The 20,581-nt window shown below is 37.6% G+C and overlaps 1 protein-coding gene and 1 long non-coding RNA gene across 2 annotated transcripts in view; one reads left to right on the top strand and one right to left on the bottom strand.

Moving 5' to 3' along the window:
- The window catches only part of vrk1 (VRK serine/threonine kinase 1), a 75,622-nt gene extending 63,787 nt beyond the window's left edge, over positions 1-11,835 (top strand). The window contains exon 15 of the mRNA XM_058748739.1: positions 10,354-11,835. The gene's annotated coding sequence lies outside the window, so the exon portion shown is untranslated. The remainder of the gene's footprint in view (positions 1-10,353) is intronic.
- Positions 11,836-11,861: 26 nt separating this feature from the next.
- LOC131522885 (uncharacterized) lies at positions 11,862-14,700 on the bottom strand. Its single transcript, XR_009266665.1, has 3 exons — positions 14,507-14,700; positions 14,015-14,298; positions 11,862-13,659 (listed from the first exon to the last, which is right to left on the bottom strand). It is a non-coding gene; the product is annotated as an uncharacterized LOC131522885 (long non-coding RNA).
- Between the last annotated feature and the right edge of the window lie 5,881 nt (positions 14,701-20,581).

The following is a 20,581-nucleotide window of genomic DNA, read 5'->3' as shown; positions in this document are numbered from 1 at the left end:
CACACATATATTATGTAAACGGAAACTTTTATTTTGGATGCGATTAATCGTGATTATAAATATATGTATAAATATATATAAAACATCAAACAGAACTGGAAAAAGCTCAGGCTCTCATAATGTTGCCTCATCATTCGGAAGTCCACCACATGCCACTGATACACACACACACACACACACATTACACTCGTCATGCCGAGAAGTGACCTGTCAGTCAGCCCATTCTCACAATCCTTCACCTCAGAGAGGAGTGGAGGAAGACTTCTCTCGGTTCCATGCCTTGTTAGATCTATCATCCCTTTAATTAATAGTGTTTTTACGGCAGCGTCTGAACTGTGTCATTTCCATTATTGGAAAACCCAACGCGATTAATGAATAATTTTCATTTTTGATCCATTATATCATGCCAGTTGATCTCTTTTCCGCACGGCTGAATGATAGCGTCGTTTTCTGCCCCTCGATCAAATTTAATTTGGCCCTCTATTATATTACAGTGTTGCGACTGAAGTGTCAATTTTTGTCAGGCAATTAGAAGCTATAACCTGTGAAGCTAAGTTTGATAGGCATTGTAATTGGATTGTTTCAGCAATAGCTTGAAACGCTTATAGCTCTTTTTTACTCTAGTTTCCACCCTTTTTCACTCCTTCCTGGCATCTGAAAGCAACTCTTCGTATATGTGTAACTTCAGAACAAACAAAAGATGGTGGTCTAAAGAAGGAAGCTAAGAGTGCTTGCCTGGCAGAAACTCCTCCCTTTGTCGCTTTCCCGATTTGCATGGATTTGCAGTACGTCTTTTTCTGCTTCTGTGGTAGATGTTTGTCTATTCATCTTGACCCTGCAAAAAATGCATAGTGCTAAATTTAAAGCTCTTGCTGGCAGAATTGTGGCCTTTGTAGGCCGTGACATAGATGTGGAGATTTCTATAGGAAAGAAAAAGTTACAAGTTTAAAAAGTTAAAGCAGCTAACTGCAGTGAAGTTACTTAATATTCTTTTTTTAAGAAATAAAACAAAACTAACAATCCAATTATATAGGCTATTTTATCTTATATTCATGGCCATATTTTTGCTGGGTTAAAAAAAAAAAATCAATCTTAATTATGGTGACAGTATCAAATTTGAACATGTAAATTTATACTAAATATAAATTTGAATTAAATACAAAATTAAATTAAACAAACAAAATTAAACACCCCCTTTTACATAACTGAGTCAAGAAACTACAGGGAGTCGAATCATTTTTGTCTAACTATTGAGAAAATCGCCTTTAAAGTTGTTCAAATAAAGTTCTTAGCAATGCATATTACCAATCAAAAATAAAGTTTTGATATATTTACGGTAGGAAATTTACAAAATATCTTCATAGAACATGAACTTTACTTAATATTCTAATGACTTGGCATAAAAGAAAATCGATAATTTTGACCCATACAATGTATTGTTGGCTATTACTACAAATATACCCGTGCTAACCTGGTCTCATAAAAATACGTATCTCTGCGCATTTTTTGTGCGACACCGTTTTACGTACCTTGCTGCACGTTTTGCCGCAGTTTCAAATAGAAATGTCCACTGAGTGGCGCTAAAACACAGGTTCAATATGTGAACCCTGGCAAGTTTTTATTACGTAGATATTGGTACGTATTGCTGTTTTTTTTATTACGTTGCTTCAGATAGGTATTGCGGCGATTCAGAATTCAAATATCCGGGGACTGTCGCTAAAAGTTAATGCCTATAGTGTTGGAAATATGCCCTACACCAAATCCAACCCTAAACCTACCTTCCTATTTTGGAAATTGCAGTGATATGTACTTATTGGTACGTATTTCATGTCACGCTAAAAAGTGCGCCCAGGTACGTAAATGCCATGAGACCAGGTAGCACTTTTTTTCAGTGCTATATCTAGGGAACTATTCAGAACGAGCCAATTCACTATGAATCAGACCTTTCAGCACTAGGTTACGAAACCAGTGTGGACAAACTTATTCGCTAGAATGAATCGGACCTTCCAACTCTACATAGGTGATGGAACCGTTGGAATAAATCTGGTTTATGAAGATAAGTGTGTGAAAGAGACATAGGTGAGTGCTTTTAATTATTCTTTCAGCTCAGATATTAAAAACAGCCATGTAGCCTTTGGTTGTGGTATATCGTGACTCGTTTAAATGAGTCGGTTCCACACTATTTAGAAAATAGCTGAACTACCCCTGACAAAAATTAACCATGGTTTTAAGCATGTGTCACAGTGCATTATTAGTGAGTTTGAGCGCTAAACTGAGGTGTAGAGTCATGTTAGATGAGCTCAAGATATGCACAGTTTCTTTGATGAGAGTTGTTAAAAACCTTCGCCTGTGTCGAGTGTTCTGCCCTTTATGGCAAAAAGGAGGGCCTTTTTCAGTCAGAAAGTAAATTAGGCCTCTCATAACGGCCTATTTTTTGTCTCCCTTTCTTTCTCAGCATGACAAGAACTGTGACACGGAGTGTATTGGCCAAATTAATGAGCACTTCCTAGTAGGGCTTCAGAAACACATTAAAACACTCTTGAAATGAGCCGTGTTCAGATTTTAGCCACAATTCCTTTACATACGTGAGACCTGAGACTCCTTCAAGTGTGTTTTTGCGGACTTTGCTGTAGCGGAGGTACCCCCTCACGAGGAGCATCCAAATCAGAATGACAAATGCGTTATGATTTGCCCTTTCAGCTGGAAATGCAGGTGTCTTTGTTAGAAATGCAACGACGGTCAGAAAAGCTGCTCCTACATGTAATTACCAAAAGATTTTTGGCATACACACCAAATGATTTTTCCTCCCCGCGTTCCCCAGGAGTCCCAGTAAACACTTTCCCCTTCCTTCACAGTAGGAGAAGTAAAATTATACATTTGGTAGAATGAATCTGAGATGTGTTTTGTTTTCATAAAACTCTAAGTTTTATCTAAGTGATGTCACTTTGCATAGTTCATTTCTGTCAAGTTTGTTAGTCTGTTAGTTAATCTATAGCTTTTTCCTTTTCCCCAGCAGCACTGCAGGCTTTACTGTAGTTGATATGTCTCTATAGACAGTCATTATTATTCATGCTTTGGCTCATAGAGACATTTGCCTATCAGACAGGCCTGGATTAACATGTGGCTTTTTAGCACCTGGAGCAGAGATGCTCTTCAAGGAGGAGCAGGCATTTGAAGGTGCTCAAAGAGCATCAGGAGAGGGGGTGGAAGTCGGTATGATTGTTTGTGCTAGATTCCACCCCCCCTCCTTGCTCTCGGAGCACCAGTCCCGTCGCTCCTGGCAACACCCCGGGTGACATGGGCACTGCCGATGCCTCCTGGGACACACTGTGTCACCTCTCAGTGAGGCATCAGGCTTTTGTTTCATGTTGAAGCAGGGTTGGATAATAACGCATGCATGTTAAAAACGCAAAGAAGAGAATTAAAACAAAATGCGGTGAGATAGTTGTTCACTTAAAAAAATAAATAAATAAAAAAGAGGTTAAAGGTCATTATCAAATGTGTTCAAATACAAACTGTAGGAAATCATGTTTCATTTCTCCAAAGATAAAGCCTGTTTTATTCTATTACAATCATGTTTCTTCACTTTCACCAGTTATATGCAAAGAAAAAACCATGTTCTCATTTATTTCATGTGATTTTATGTAAGTGATGCTTTAATTGGCATACTGAATGTGTTTATGTGCCTCACACACACATACACACACTATATCTACCTGGTATCAGCCAAACAGGAAATGCCTTGCTTTTCGTGTGCACCTTTTTTGTGCCAGTGGAGGGCAGAATTACATTTCTGAAATTCAATCCGGCAAAGTTGATTAAAATGCAATGAGAACAGCTCTCCTGCTAATGTTGTTGATATCGAGTATAGTTCCTCCACTTTTCCTAAAGGATACACAGCCGTAACAGGCAATAATTCCAGTCGCTCAGATTAAAATACACACCAAGGGCATGCTGATGAGACTGAAGACTCTAAACGTTCACCGTGTCGTACGTACAGCTTTAAAAAGGGGTATTTGTCTCTTTAAGTACGCATTTAACTGTATAAGTCAATGATAACTCGCTTAACACAACTTTGTGGCTTAATTATACGTGATAACGTGAGAGGGGAGATCTTGGCGCCGACATCTCTGACCCCAGAGCGTCTCTTTCTCGTGCCGCTCGATGATTTGTTTTTATTTCAGCATTTATCATATACTGACAGATAAACTCCAGACCCAGATCAGTTTGAATCAAAGCGAATTGGAGACTTCTACAGAGCCGTAAATGTCTTTAATGATCCCCAGGCAGCGCAGCAGAGAGGCAGAGTCTGTTTGAGTGGCGTTAAAGGGAGAGATCTAGGCCTCCCCTTAGCGCCTAACCTACTGGCACTTAAGAAGCGTGTTGCATTATGCCGCCCTGCATTTGCCACTTGGATCAACCAAATTATCTGACAGGAAAGAGGGAAGGTTCAAAATTGAAATTCCTGCTTGAAGCTTCATTCATTTAAACAAGGCAAACCACTTTGTGTATATTCAACTAGTTCCGGTGACATCACTGTAACACTGGCCAGGCTGGGTGTTTATTGGGCACCTTGAAAACAAATCGCGGCGGAGATCTGGTTGCATGATAATAAATAGAATATGCCAATCAAATTAGGGGTGTGTGTCAGTTTGGACTGTGTGGAGAGCCAGGTTCCAGTGGTGCAAACTGAGCGTATCAATAGCTCATTTTAAAGGTCGCTGGCCTCATTTGTGTATATTTGGTACTGTATGAGTTTTGAATTTTAATGAGCACGGCATTTTTTTTTCAGGAGATTGTTCGGTAAACGATATGAACACTGGGAAAACATACTGTATGTTTATGCAAATTTAGGCAGGTAAAGGTGACAGCCCTGGTAGCCAGAATCAAGATTTAATCAATCCAAAAAAACATAATTAGTCAAAACTGTAATATATTTTGGTATTACATTCTATTTATTTGTTTATTTTTCTTAATTTTTTTAACTAAAAAGATCACACAAATCATGATGGTAATGGTTGCAAAATTTAAAAATGAGCTCATGTAATATTTAGTTTTAGCTCCTTAATTATCAACATTTTATGACTGTTAAACACCTTTTTTTCACTGATCATTTGTTGTCAAAACAGTCAGTTATAAGGTATACTTTGCATAATTAATGTGAAATATGCAATCATGTTTATTTAGTTTTTTAGTGTTTTTAAAAAAAATCACAAAACATTATGGTAACAGGGTTGCACAATTTAAAAAAAAAAAAAAAGCGCTTAAAAATCACTCATATAATAGTTTGACCTCCTTGACATTTTATGAATGTTAAGCACCTTTTGTTCCACTTGCCATTTTTTGTAAAACTTCATTTTTAAGGTTCTGACCCTATTTTGTACCCTATTTGTTTGAAGTGCTATCACTGTATGTGTTTTGTAATTGGCCTACAAGTTTGAACTTAAAAAAAACAACTCTGAATGTCATTATCAAAGAGTGAGCCATTATAGCCTTTATTTAATATGTTAAATCTCTGCTATTATAAATCTTAAATGAATAAAAAGTGAAATAGTAGCATATTGACGCTTGAGAAAATATTCAATTAGCCCCTCTGTATTATATATTCTCGCATACGATTGCGCTGAGGCTTGTTAAATTGAGATTAATTTAAAATTCACACTTACAGTGTGATCACAGATCAGAGTCTTGTTTTAATTTTCTTACTCTTGGTTACTTCACTGGAGACTTAACAGAGGAGCTCATATTTTTCAGCATTCTAAATAGACTCATGCCGACTGACTGAACAGCATTTCCAAGCCCTTAAAACAGAAGAAAAAAAATCTGTTCAGTCGGCACAGACCTCCATCATATCATCATTTCATGACTGCACAAAAGTTTACAGTTCACGCTAGGGTGATGCATTTGATAGACTCGATTTTTCTGCGGCCATATGAGTTTTAGTATATCGTATTATTATTTGGTATGGACATTTTGCATCTCCTATCTTTTTTTTCCCTTCCCCTTGTTTATCCTTGTTCATACATGATCGCTGCTCTTTTGCTTACACAAAAATATTTCAGAGACAGTGCAATCAGTCTTACTTTGCCACACATTTCTGAATGGAGCTGCATTGATGCTGTTGGTAAATTTGATCTTTGTATTGCTCCTTCACAGAAGCAACCAAACATGGCACACTTTTATGACATCAGCAGAAGTATGTTAATCTTTCTTTGTGAATTATAACAAGTCGTTTCTTCATTCTGCAAAAGAAGGTGTCTGGCGCGTCAGAGTGATGCATGGTTTACTCATGTAAATGTGATCTTACTCGCAGTGGCACGATGACTGATCTCCAGTGCATTCCAGAAAAACAACGGCAGCTCGTTAGAAATGCGTTAAGCACACAGATGTAGCCTTTTGCCAAAGGAGACAGGGAGGGCCTGAGCAAATGTGGGAAAGTGCAAAGGATCTGGCCAAGAGTATGAATTTCCATGTGCCATTTTATCCTCAAAATAAAAATTCTATCATATTCCCAATGTCATTTACCGATTATGCAAATTGACTTTTTTTGTGAGAGAGAAAAGCTAAAGAAGTTTGGCAAAATGCACAGCGAAAAAAAGAAAATGACCAAAAACAGCATAAAAGTAGAGTGTATGCCTTGTCAAGTTCTGTGAAGTCATAACTAAAACCTAAATGCATTTTTTTTTTTTTTTTACTTTCATTTTATTCCCAAGAGCAGCTTGGATGTTCTGCTAAACATCTTTTGTTTTCCACAGAAGAAAAAAGTCATATGGGTTTGGTACAACATATTGAGTAAATGACATAATGATCCATTTCTTTAAACCTACAATAACTTCTGTATCATATCTGATATGCAAATATCTAAGGCCTCTGAAATATCAACATGATCAAAACTGCTGAAAAACATGTACACAATCTTATACATTCCTTCTGACTTAAGAAAAACCATGTTAAAATGTGAGTATCAAATAAATTAGTCTTTTGAGGAACGTCTCAATCATGACTGTATTACATTGCATTATATATTTTGCCCCCACAATAAAAGCTACAGAGTTTTAATTATACATCTAGCATGTAAATATAATCTTAAGATGTATTATAAGGAGATATGAGTGAAAACTGATATTCATATGCATTTTATGCAAGCAGTCTGTTATACTGTTATAAAGATCTAATTGGTTTACATTACAAGCTATCAAAATTTTATCTTACTTCTATAAATATCAGCATATTGCATATTTTTGCTCAGTTTGGACCTTTGAATTAAACCGAGGTGTTTTTTTACCTCCTTGAGTATGAGCTCCATATTCTCGTTTATGGTTCTATATGGGCCTTCCATCCCATACAATTTTTATTCATTTATTTATGTTTAATATTTTGTCTAAAGGTTCAATAAACTGTTCCCTTTCAAAAAAGTAGATTGTTCTGATTATTATTTCATATGTTATGCTTTATAGGGTTAAGCTAAGAACTAATGTACAACTAATGTCTGAGCCTGAGTTTCAGCGATGACTTTTACCTTTTCTCCAGGCTTTAAAGTTCACGCAGATGCCAGTGATAATTGGCGGGGTTATAGCTGGAGCAGGAAACTCTCAGATGCACAAAGCAAAGTTTTCCACTCCACTCCATGCAGCGCATAATCTTGGGGGAAGTGCACTTTCCTAAGCGACACCTTGCGCTATCATAAATGGCTTTGGCACTTTAGAGCGCTTGATATACAGTGGCAATCTGCAGTCTATGGCGTGTTTTAGTGGAGATGGGATAGGGATGGAAGTGGGGGTGAGGCTGGTCCCAAGAGAGGCACCACTTCCCCTTGTTTATGGGGCATTCTAATTGGGACACTGTTGTCAGACAGTCTGATGTGACTTCTAAGGCTCCGTTTCCCTGAGAAGTGTGCGTTTGTGTGTTTGCTTATGTGCACACATGGTGTTCAAACTCTGCTGCCTGCCCTGTGGCTTCCTCTGCTGTTTCCTGCCTGAGCGGCCCAGACTGCCTGGGCTGGCTCGCCCTCCTCCTCCCCCATGAACGCATCTCCGACGCCGCACGAACGTGGAGGTGCGCCCACCTGTGCTCAGCCCAGAACAAACCCGCAGGTTCGGAGCGCTGGATGGCAGGAACTTCCCGCTGCCACCCCCCTCTTCTCACTCCGCTGCTTCCAGCTGAGGAAGAGTGGGTGAGAACGCCGCCAAACTTTACCCGCTACACCACATTCGTATTTATAGCTTGGTTTTTTGTGTTTTTTTGCACTACCTGCTTACCGACTGACAGCGATTTTTATCTTGTTCTCGTGCCTGGAAGTGACACAGATACTGTACACACAACATCCCGGCAACATGCACGGGCAAAAGTACATAAACATTCATAAATAGGTCATCCGTGTGTTTTTTTTGCATTATTTTTTTTTAATAAGGTTCGGAGATTTTGAATTTTAGAAGTGGAGAGTTAATATTTATTTCACAATAGTAATTTGAAACCCTATTCAAAGTTCTAATTTTCTATGAGTAGCGTGTGCTTTTTATTTTTTATATATTGTTTTTAGTAGGAAGTAGGGCTGTTAATTGAATGTGTTAATTTAGTACATAATAAAACATTTCTGTAACACCTTTCATATACAAAATGCAGCTCAAAGGTGAAAAAGCGTATTTAATACTTAAATAAGTGTGATTCATTATTTTTAAAAAGTGATAAAATAATTAACACATTTATTCATGCCCCCTGACCTGTACGTTAATTCCTTATTTAAATGTATTTTTCTAGCATTGAAACAATTCAAGCTTAATGTGCCACCTTCATGTTTTTTTGCAAGTTCTGGCAACTACAGCAACACATCTCACCAAACCACACTTACCAAGAACAGACACAGAATGAGTAAAGTCGTTCAAACAGGATGTGTTTTTACTTTCAGTAACAGCTAGATGGCACTCAACAGAATGGAACAGAATGTAGAGGTCTTGAAATTTTTTAAAATGAAAAACCAAGACGTCAAAACATTGCGCTTAATGGCGTAAGACGCTGAAATAATAGCCAAGTCAAAACAGCAACACAACAACCAAAACTATAAACACTTAAAAAAGTTCTAAAACAAAATCAATATTAGCTTCTAAAGCCAATTTATTTATTTTTTTAATGGGTACTTGATTTATTTGTCTGCCACATTAATTGATCCTTAAATTATCTTTTTTTGGGTGGGTTTGCCTCCAAATATCGATACATGTGATTAATTAGATGAATTAATTGTCATATCATGTAATTAATTCCATTAAAAGTTTAATCGACTGACAGCCCGAGTTGTAAGAGAGCATGTTTAGTTTTGAAGATAACTTTGAGAACTAGGCGCAAATCGGAAAGACAAAACAAAAACAAAGGCAGAAATAAACCACGTTTGGCAGTTAGAAATCAAACAGCTGTGAGAATAGACTGCGTGTGAGAGAAAAATAGGGGTCCACTCTGGGGGTGAAAATGCACCAGTTAACATCCTGTAAACAGGGCCAACAAAGGCGAGATTTGAATAATAGTGCAGAACAGTACATGGAGGTTACCAATTATTTTTGCATAAGCAGTTTGAGATATCTCTCTCCCTCCCTCACTCCCTCTGTGTTTAGCATTAAACATCTCTTTCTCCACTCTCTGCTCCTCAAACAGAAATCTTTGAGCACGGGGTAAAGCTTTGTTTTCTGCGATTTGATGGCATTGCAATCCCAGTTGCTTTAAATAATTCATCACGTGTGGATTTGCTTTAAAATAAATTAGATTGTTTTCTTTGAGAACTGACTCTAAAACATTTCTGATCTAAATAAAGCTCTATGATAATTTTGACTTTGAAAGTTTTCTTTTTGGCAAAAATCATTTGAATGTAGTAAATATCAGTAGTAATTCACCACTGTATTTTTTAAAACATTATAATCACTTTGTTGACGTACACATGATAGAACAGAAATTACACATTCACAATTTAAAAATGATCTCAGTTTATTTCACACGTTATGAAAATGAAAAACATAGTTTTAGCACTTTCATAATAAATAAATAAATCACTTTATTGACTTCAAATTAGCATTTTAATCACCCACTTTCTGCATATTAAAATACTGTCACCTGAAGTTTGGGTTAAAGACATTTCTTCAGTTTATAAAACAGCACACTTAAAACATCTGATTGGACGGCTGTAATCTGTAGTAATATTTACAGCATATATTTATAGCTCATGTATTTATGCAACTCATTTCTACAGTATTTAAGGAAGTGTTTAGGAAGAAAACTAATGGATTGTGTTCACTTCAAAAACTGGTTTTAAAAAACAGAATATCGCATTTTTTTTTTCATTAAAAAAAATGTTTTTCATTATTGTTTCAGGGATATTGCAATGAAAATCTGGTGACTGGCTGAAATCTTGCTGGGTCAGGTCAGTTGAAGTAAAACTTGTATATCTAAAGTACTTAAGAGGAAGTGCTGTCTGATTCTGAGAACTGTGTTCGTATGTCTATCCGCCGTCTCTCCGTACTGTACACATCATGTCGAAACTCGTCTTAAGTTTTACACCTCCTGTCTCTGGAGTCATAGTTCACTACAAAAACTCTCCACTTCATTTTGGCGACTCTATTAAACTGAATTTTGCAAGGCATTTATCCTTTATTCATAGTGGTCTCAGAAATCACAAGGGTTTCACACTCATGCATAGTTAACTGTTAATGCAAAATGCTTGTATCAAGCAGCACCGATCATTGTCTCACGAAAACCCCAAAGAATCATGCGATCAAACCCCAGGCTACTGCATGTCAGAAAGCCTCTATTTAAGCACCTGAACCCAGATAAACCAGCAGTTTACTTCTCGCTCACAGGTCTGACGGGGTAAAATGAAGTCTCACTTCTATAGAAAAAAACACCAGGAATGCTTTTTTTTTCGCCTCTCCTCGGTTCATATAATGACCAACAGCTGTTGCACCTGCCACAATGAAAAAAATTAATTAATATACATCATAAACATTGATTTGGTTTATTCAAGCATAATTTTAATGAACATCTCAAAGGGAAAGAAAGAAAGAAAGAGGGAAGATCTATTATTTTCATATTATAAACTGAAATGATTTCAATACTGAAAGTGTTTCATCGCTGTAATTTAATTGTTATACTTTTTGGTTGGTGTTTTATTATAAAACAAAGAATAAAAAAAAAAAAAAAAGTTCAAGAAATATATAAATTATTTATTGGCAAGCTAGATTCCTAATACAACTTTCAAAATGAAAACTATTTCTTAAATTTTGATATTGATCCCAGATCACCCATGGCGAATAAAAAATAAATTAGGCCTACTTATTTTCTAAACAATATGCTCACTGCAACATGTTTCCAAGTAAAGGCTACCGAGAAGTGAACTAAAGTGTGAAGAGCATTATTTTGAAAGAGTAATAAGAGAGAAGTGTTTTGTGCTCGCTTTATTTTTATCTTGCTCGGGAGCTGCGAGAGGAAATGACAGATTGAAGGATTCGGTGGGCGTCTGGTTTTCGCTCGAGTGTCCTGTGTGTAGTTAACACATGCCCACCGTCGCTCCTCACAGAACACCAAATGCCAAACGATTCACTGCTCAAAATGTCCAATAACAACCTGCAAGAAATGTGTCCAAATACGCTCATTTTTCATTTCCTAATTACACACTAATTTTGTTCTCATTTTACTTGCTTCACTTAACTTTCTGCAAGACCATTAAAAAATACTCTACTTTTAATGTAATGCATTATATAAAAATAATTTTACTTGTTAGTTTCACTTTTTGCAAATGTCTAGGTCACATCAACAAGTACCAGTAAACAAACAAACACCAGCCTGTCCCACAACAACCCCCAACACACACACACACACACACACAAAACAAAAAACATCCATGGAGGGATGATGGGGAAGATCCTCTAGTAACAATGGACAATTAAAATCTTATTCCTGGGTTGAGAAATTAAATTTAATGAATGTAGAGCTCTGCAACAACAGATGGTCTTCTTATACAAAATACAAAGATAGATTCCTTGTTTGAAGACCGCCTGATCAAATGCCAGTGGTTATCAATTAGGAGCAGAGTGATGGTTAGTGAGCGGGAACATAAAACACCGTGTCTCCCCCTCCACACACACCCTCTCTACCTTTACAAACACACACACACACGTTCACAAACACTGCCGTCAAATCGTATAGTTTATATCCCTATCTTGCATGTGAGAGTAAACGTAAAATTATCCTTGCGATTTGCAAGGTTTTATTATACAACTTTTCTTGTGTGTGTAAGACACTGATCTCCACTTCAACCGGTTCACAAAGTCACAGGAAAGAGAAATTAATCACACTGTTGTTACTGCATGCTTTACATATGAAAATGAAAAAAACATTTTATGCAGCTTGTGCAAGATATATATGATTTCCTAAATTCTCATTTAGTTTCCCAAACCCATCAGATGTGGTGAACTAAAAATTAGATAGCTTATTAATTTTATCCATTATATCTGAGGTAAATTGTTTACCAAGTAAGTAAATAAATTAATTAATTAGGGAAAAAAAAATTGAGTGATTGAATATGTAAATGAATAAATGAGAGCATGAATACAGAAGGAAATGACCACAGTCATCTTCATATTTGCAATATGAATCTCAGGCTCCATAAATAGTAATGGAGTGTGGTAATATATACTGCAGCCCAACTGGAGAGAGCAATTAAGAGGCTGCTCAGATTTAGTAGAAATGAAGCTACTCGCAGAAGCCAAGGAGGTAATTGTGAGACAGCCTTGATTGTTTTGTAAGAAGATGCTTTCCCTTTAACTTTTTAAACACTCCGGCATCTACAGAGACTCTGTTTTAATGGAAATAAGTGAGTGTGGAAAAAAAGGTCTAAGTTTTTCTCATTTATTTACTTCCCTAAATGCATTCTTAATCATATAAAAATTAAGGAAATAAGAATAATTAAAAAATGGAAAATTTTAGCACTTTCGGGAACGGCGAGGTCCTCGCGTCATTCTGCTTCAAAGAAAAAAGATAAATGATGATGCCATTAAAAAGTGAACTAATTAAGGAAGGCTTCTTTTAAGAACTCATTAACTGCAACCTCATTTACATAATGATGCATATTAATTAAGTTTTAATGAATCTGAATTTCCACCAAGCCGCTTTTCTTTGGCTGTGGAACAAATTGAACAAATTATTTAAAAGTGTTCTTGAGTCTACTTTTCACACCAAAGGGGAGAGAATGCAATCATTTGTAGAAAATCATATTTTTTTAGGCAGGCCCATCTGTTATTATTTTTTATTTTTTTTTATGTAATCATTTACCCTTTTTTCTAAACCTGGGAGATTCGTTGCATTTCCACACAAATCACGAGGTTTGTGATCAAGGGTGAAAACACCGTAAAATAAATCTAATGAATTTTAAGACTTGTTTAAAAAAGAGAAAGAGATATGCGTATGTCCACACAGTCAACAAGTAATGCAAAAGAGTGGCTTTTTATTTTTCTCTTACACAGAAGGCTATTTAAACGTTACAGGATCTTTTTAATAAAATTAAACTTGTGCATATACTACATTTAAAAATATATAATACAAAATATAAAGAAAAGATCATAATAGGTTACCTTAAAGACCTCAACGGGACTTTTGTTGCTATCTGTTGCTGCCGTGGTGAAACTGGAACAAGAGAATGCATGTTTAACAGCACCAGCTGCCGCAATTTCAGGTGTTATTGTGGCGTGTGAGTGACTTAACACATGTGCTGCACAAACATCAGTATCATCTCCTTCCTTTCTGCATGCAAAGCTCTCTCTCTCTCTTCCTCTCTCTTTAACACTTAACGCTGCAGCGCTACTAGCATAAATCTGGGAATAAGCACAGCCCGTGGGACTGACAGTGCACAAAGTTTGGCGTTTTAGCCTTTTTTTTTTTTTTTTCGGGGGAGTGGAGGTGAGAAAGGAAGAAAGAGAGAGAGAGAAAGAAAGAAAGAAGCTGATGAAAGCCGTTGCAGGATGCTTAATGCAAAACTCACTTGCGCCAAATGGAGCGGCGGTGCCTCTCTCTCTCTCCCCTCCGTCTCCCAGATGCTGAGCTCCGGATGTGTCTCTGAGGTTAACCTGACACAAGCGACAGCTCCCCTCCCCGTCTGCCCGCCTTGCGCAGCCCCCTCTCGCTCCTTCATCCGTTTCTGGCGCTTTAAAGGAATCACCTTTCTGTGGCGGTAGGATGCCGGGGGTTCTTCTGACAGTGAGCACCTTCCTCAGGGGAGGTCAGGAGTCAGGGATTCAGATGAGGCAAGCTGGCGATGCAGTGTAACTGAAAATGGAAAGCAGATGTTAGTTAATTAGGGAAAATGTGACTGACAAGACTTGAGCGGCAAGGTACACGAGCTAGCCGGCACCGAGCAGCTGTTGTTGCCGACTTCATTGTCAGTCTCGTACACAAGTCACAACATCCCTACGGCGAAACGCAGCCGCATACGCAGACAATTATCAAAATAGAATTAGGCTTGATTTAATCATACCCATCTCTCCTTTGAGTTTTCGGCCATCGTCGGCCAGCCGCGCGTTTTTCTCGCCTCCCTGTTTTCTTCCAGTTCATTTTCTGCATTTGTCTCATCGCTGCGATGCACCCAGGGCTGTGACTCCGTCGAGACTTTCGCTGAGAGGGTGGAGAGACAATAGACGGGGGAAAAAATTGCAGACAAAATAAAACATTCTTAATGAGCCCCACGCAGTAATCTTTCACTTCTCTCTTCTGGAGTAGGAGGACGTAGCGGCGGTGCTGAGATTTTTGGTGAAGCGTTTCAGCGACGTGAGAACGAAGAGATGCAGAGCTCATCGCTTCGATTGTCATGGATTCTTGGATTGAAAAACAGATTAATATGCATTAAACGTGGCACTGAGGAAATCACGTTCACAAACTGATAGTTGAGACGTCTGACCTCCTGTGTGTATGTACACCTACAGTGGCCCCAAGATGACATGAAGGGAGAGTTCACATAAAAATTACAACTGTCATTGTCTTTCTCCTGTGGAATACAATTTTTATTTATTTATTTTATTCTTTTTTAAATGTCTCACTGTTCTTTCTATACACTTAAGGTCAAACGGACGCCATGTTGCGTTGGACCCCATTACCTTTCATTGTCTGGACAAAAGCAGTTCCACAGCAAAAAATTAAACAAATGAAATAAATAAATGAGTAGATGATGACAAAATGACAGAATTTCCATTTTAGGGTGTGCAATGCCTTTAAGACACATCTCAATGCATAGATCATTCCGAATGGAGATTTACTGCTCAAAATGGACACTTTTCACATTTCCGGGGTTCTTAGAAGTGGAAGTTGCCATATTTGGGTAAACATCTATGGTAGTGAATGGCATTTTTGCATTCCAGTTTGCTCCAGTAGCAAAATAAATAAATAAATAATAATAATAATAAATTACATTGGTCAGAAGAGATAAAGATGTCAAATTTTCAATTATTTTGTCAGTCATTGTATTAGAAACACTCATGCAACAGCGTTAAATAGTTTAGTCTTAATGCCAAGGTAATATCACAAAGTTCAGTGTCATAAATATAAGTCAGACTTACAGGAACATGTCCATAGCTGAACATGATCATATGATATATTTCACCTGTGGTTATTCCAAAAGGACACCTGTGTGAATTTGAGGGGAACTGACTTCATACATCTACTATAAAGTCACTTTGTCACCTGAAAAGTGAAGAAAGGCAAAGCTATCTTCCTTTCTTACCAAATGCTGTGATATTCATACAGTGTGACTGAAGTGTCCAAATATTGTGCAAGGGCACTGTGCATTGTATGATTACATACAATTACTTTTTTTTTTTTTTTTTCGGGGAGTGGAGGTGAGAAAGGAAGAAGAGAGAGAGAAAGAAAGAAAGAAGCTGATGAAAGCCGTTGCAGGATGCTTAATGCAAAACTCACTTGCGCCAAATGGAGCGGCGGTGCCTCTCTCTCTCCCTCCGTCTCCCAGATGCTGAGCTCCGGATGTGTCTCTGAGGTTAACCTGACACAAGCGACAGCTCCCTCCCGTCTGCCCGCCTTGCGCAGCCCCTCTCGCTCCTTCATCCGTTTCTGGCGCTTTAAAGGAATCACCTTTCTGTGGCGGTAGGATGCCGGGGTTCTTCTGACAGTGAGCACCTTCCTCAGGGAGGTCAGGAGTCAGGGATTCAGATGAGGCAAGCTGGCGATGCAGTGTAACTGAAAATGGAAAGCAGATGTTAGTTAATTAGGGAAAATGTGACTGACAAGACTTGAGCGGCAAGGTACACGAGCTAGCCGGCACCGAGCAGCTGTTGTTGCCGACTTCATTGTCAGTCTCGTACACAAGTCACAACATCCCTACGGCGAAACGCAGCCGCACACGCAGACAATTATCAAAATAGAATTAGGCTTGATTTAATCATACCCATCTCTCCTTTGAGTTTTCGGCCATCGCCGGCCAGCCGCGTTTTCTCGCCTCCCTGTTTTCTTCCAGTTCATTTTCTGCATTTGTCTCATCGCTGCGATGCACCCAGGGCTGTGACTCCGTCGAGACTTTCGCTGAGAGGGTGGAGAGACAATAGACGGGGAAAAAATTGCAGACAAAATAAAACATTCTTAATGAGCCCCACGCAGTAATCTTTCACTTCTCTTCTGGAGTAGGAGGACGAGCGGCGGTGCTGAGATTTTTGGTGAAGCGTTTCAGCGACGTGAGAACGAAGAGATGCAGAGCTCATCGCCGATTGTCATGGATTCTTGGATTGAAAAACAGATTAATATGCATTAAACGTGGCACTGAGGAAATCACGTTCACAAACTGATAGTTGAGACGTCTGACCTCCTGTGTGTATGTACACCTACAGTGGCCCCAAGATGACATGAAGGAGAGTTCACATAAAATTACAACTGTCATTGTCTTTCTCCTGTGGAATACAATTTTATTTATTTATTTTATTCTTTTTTAAATGTCTCACTGTTCTTTCTATACACTTAAGGTCAAACGGACGCCATGTTGCGTTGGACCCCATTACCTTTCATTGTCTGGACAAAAGCAGTTCCACAGCAAAAATTAAACAAATGAAATAAATAAATGAGTAGATGATGACAAAATGACAGAATTTCCATTTTAGGGTGTGCAATGCCTTTAAGACACATCTCAATGCATAGATCATTCCGAATGGAGATTTACTGCTCAAAATGGACACTTTTCACATTTCCGGGGTTCTTAGAAGTGGAAGTTGCCATATTTGGGTAAACATCTATGGTAGTGAATGGCATTTTGCATTCCAGTTTGCTCCAGTAGCAAAATAAATAAATAATAATAATAAATTACATTGGTCAGAAGAGATAAAGATGTCAAATTTTCAATTATTTTGTCAGTCATTGTATTAGAAACACTCATGCAACAGCGTTAAATAGTTTAGTCTTAATGCCAAGGTAATATCACAAAGTTCAGTGTCATAAATATAAGTCAGACTTACAGGAACATGTCCATAGCTGAACATGATCATATGATATATTTCACCTGTGGTTATTCCAAAAGGACACCTGTGTGAATTTGAGGGGAACTGACTTCATACATCTACTATAAAGTCACTTTGTCACCTGAAAAGTGAAGAAAGGCAAAGCTATCTTCCTTTCTTACCAAATGCTGTGATATTCATACAGTGTGACTGAAGTGTCCAAATATTGTGCAAGGGCACTGTGCATTGTATGATTACATACAATTACTTTTTTTTATTTTTTTTTTATAGACTAGGCAACGATTGATCAGGCTCCCCCTGGGTCGCTCATGCAAGTCTGAAGAGGATGTATAGGTTTAGACATCCATGAAAAATTTATAGAACTGCCGTGTTTGGATATGGTTACGCTATTGTGTTAAGCAGTGTATAATTTACAGCCTTGATCATTACTGTTTTGATATTCAGCTATTGATTTCTTTTTTATTTTCTTTGTGCTATCTTGGTTTATACATTCTGTGGCAACCACAAATCGATATACGCATAGAAGGATTTCCCCCCACCACCTTTTCTTTGGAGCATGTTTTAGTTTAGACAGTGTTTAAAGCATTTTTAAACAGTTTCTTTCATTTCAAAGAAGCATCTTTGCTTGTCCATCCATTATTAATTTACTTACTCTCATGTTATTCTGAACCTGTATGATGTTCTTTCTTTAGTGGAACACACAATATTTTGAAAGTCAGTAGTCCAAATGACATCGGACTCCAGTCGCTTTCATTGTATAGACAGACATTTTTCAATGTATCATCTTTTGTGTTCCACAGAAGAAAGTAAATCATGCATGTTTGGAACAAATGACTGAATGTTCAGTTTTGCACGAACTATGCCCTTTAATGCTTCATAAACACTTATTATTTCCATCTCTAATTTTGACAGCACTGTTAGTTCAAGAACACAGCAAAGAGCCAAGCATTGCCATCTCTGTGCCTAAGTCTGGGCACGTTACGGGAATCTCTGGTCAGCGATATTAGCCAGTGAAATTGATGAATTGCTAGACATTAGCCCCATTCAAACAACAGATGTTAATTCACTTCAGATGTGAATTATCTGATCATTTGTGTCAGGAAGCATAATATGAATGACACAGATTATCTGAAATTCAGCTCTTCCCTTGGTAGACAGAACGTCCTTTGTCTCCTCAGGTAGAGGGCTCTGGAGTTAAGGAGGCAAACTCCAGAATGTTCCATTAGCCAGCCGTGTCTCTAAACATCTCATTAGGACCTCGACATGGCCGCCTTGGGCTCTGCTGTGGAAAGCGATTGCTTTGCTCTTTGATGAGAAAATATTAGTTATTCTGGCTCTGGATCTGTACACATATGTCCTGTTGTTTGGTGCAATTAACCAAGGACACCAAAACAATCACGATGGCCTCGGATCTTTAGGTTGCATACAAATGTCTCAATTGTATCTCAACTACTGTATTTCTAAACACGAGTGTAATCCAAAAGTCTGAGAACACATTACAAATCTGTGATTTCAAATTCAAAACCTTAAGCAACAAAATATTATGATAAAGATTAAGAAATTTCTTGGTCTCACCATCCAGTAATATTTGTGACATGCATCATGTTACTCACACAGTCAGATGTTCTTGCTTCCAGTGAGGCTCAGGGTGCTCTTTGGATCATCTGAAGAACACGATCGCAAGATTTTACACAAGTTTATTACTAAAGCAAAGGGGACATAACGTTCACACAGCAGCAGAGCGGTTGTAATTCCTGTCTGAGAAGTTTATACGCTTGCGTAAACACACACACACCTTATTTACGAGAGAGACGCATTTGATAACTAAACTCACAGACGTAAATTTTCTGATATTTTTGATACATACTTTAGTTACAGTCAAAGTTACAGGTGATATATGGCTTGAGAGAGAAAAAGCAGGATTGAAGTCAGGTTATCACAGAACACGTGTTTGTCATGTGCTGCTTTTCTACTGTTTTTCTACGTATACGTGTTAGATATCGTTCAAGCAACGTTTCACACATGAGACTTCTTAAAACGCAGTGTTTTTTAATCGCATCGTTTTGGCGTTTTTAAATGTGAATGGCCACCCTATTCGTTTAGCGACTCGACCACTGAGCTGTTGTGCAAATGAGAGAGTTTGAGAGTTACACTTGGTATTAAATAGGGGTTTGCCCGTTTTATTTTAGTGTTATTGAGATACTATAGATATTATAGTTTTTATTAATATTTTGAATCAGTTTTTGTTTTTATATTTTCCTGTTTTAATTTTAGTGTTAGCTTTAGTAATTTTGTTGTTTTTGTCATTTCTAGTCACCCCAATTTCTATAGTCATAGTTAATTTTTATTTCAGTTTTAGTTAATTTAGTACATCAAGTTAAAGGGATAGTTGACCCAGAAATGAAACTTTTGTCATTACTTACTCATCCTCATGTCATTTCAAACCCGTAAGACCTTCGTTCACCTTTGGAACACAAATGAGTTTTCTGAGTTTTCTCCATAGACAGCAATGCATCTGACACGTTCAAGGCCCAGGAAGGTAGTAAGGACATCATTAAAATAGTACATGTGAGATCAGTGGTTCAACTGTAATATTATGAAGCTATGAGAATTCTTTTTGTGTGCAAAGAAAACATAAATAATTACTTTTTTTCAACAATTTTTTCTCTACTATGTCGGTCTTCAACACAAGAGTACCACAATGTATGCGTGTAGTGCTGCTGACGCAGAAGCCAGCGTTCTGATGTAGAACCCGGATGCGGGTCAAAAATATAAAATTTTTGTTTTCTTACTACCTTTCTGGGCCTTGAACTGTCTATGCAGGGTCAGAAAGCTCTCAGATTTCATCAAAAATATCTTAATTTGTGTTCCAAAGATGAACAAAGGTTTTACAGGTGTGGAACAACATGAGAGTGAGTAATTAATTGACAGAATTTTCATTTTTGGGTAAGATATTACTTTAAGCTAAATCAAAATGGGAAATATGAAAATAGTTTACCTTTAATTTAAATATGAAGGTTTTTTTTTTTTTAATTGAATTTAAAAAACAATAAGTCATTTTCACTAGTGGTCTTAGACTTTTGGACCCCCACTGCAGTCAG

The sequence above is a fragment of the Onychostoma macrolepis genome, chromosome 17 (genome assembly GCF_012432095.1).
Source record: "Onychostoma macrolepis isolate SWU-2019 chromosome 17, ASM1243209v1, whole genome shotgun sequence".
NCBI lineage: Eukaryota > Metazoa > Chordata > Actinopteri > Cypriniformes > Cyprinidae > Onychostoma > Onychostoma macrolepis.
Note: the sequence above shows the minus strand (reverse complement) of the source record. Positions and strands in the feature narration are given on the sequence as shown.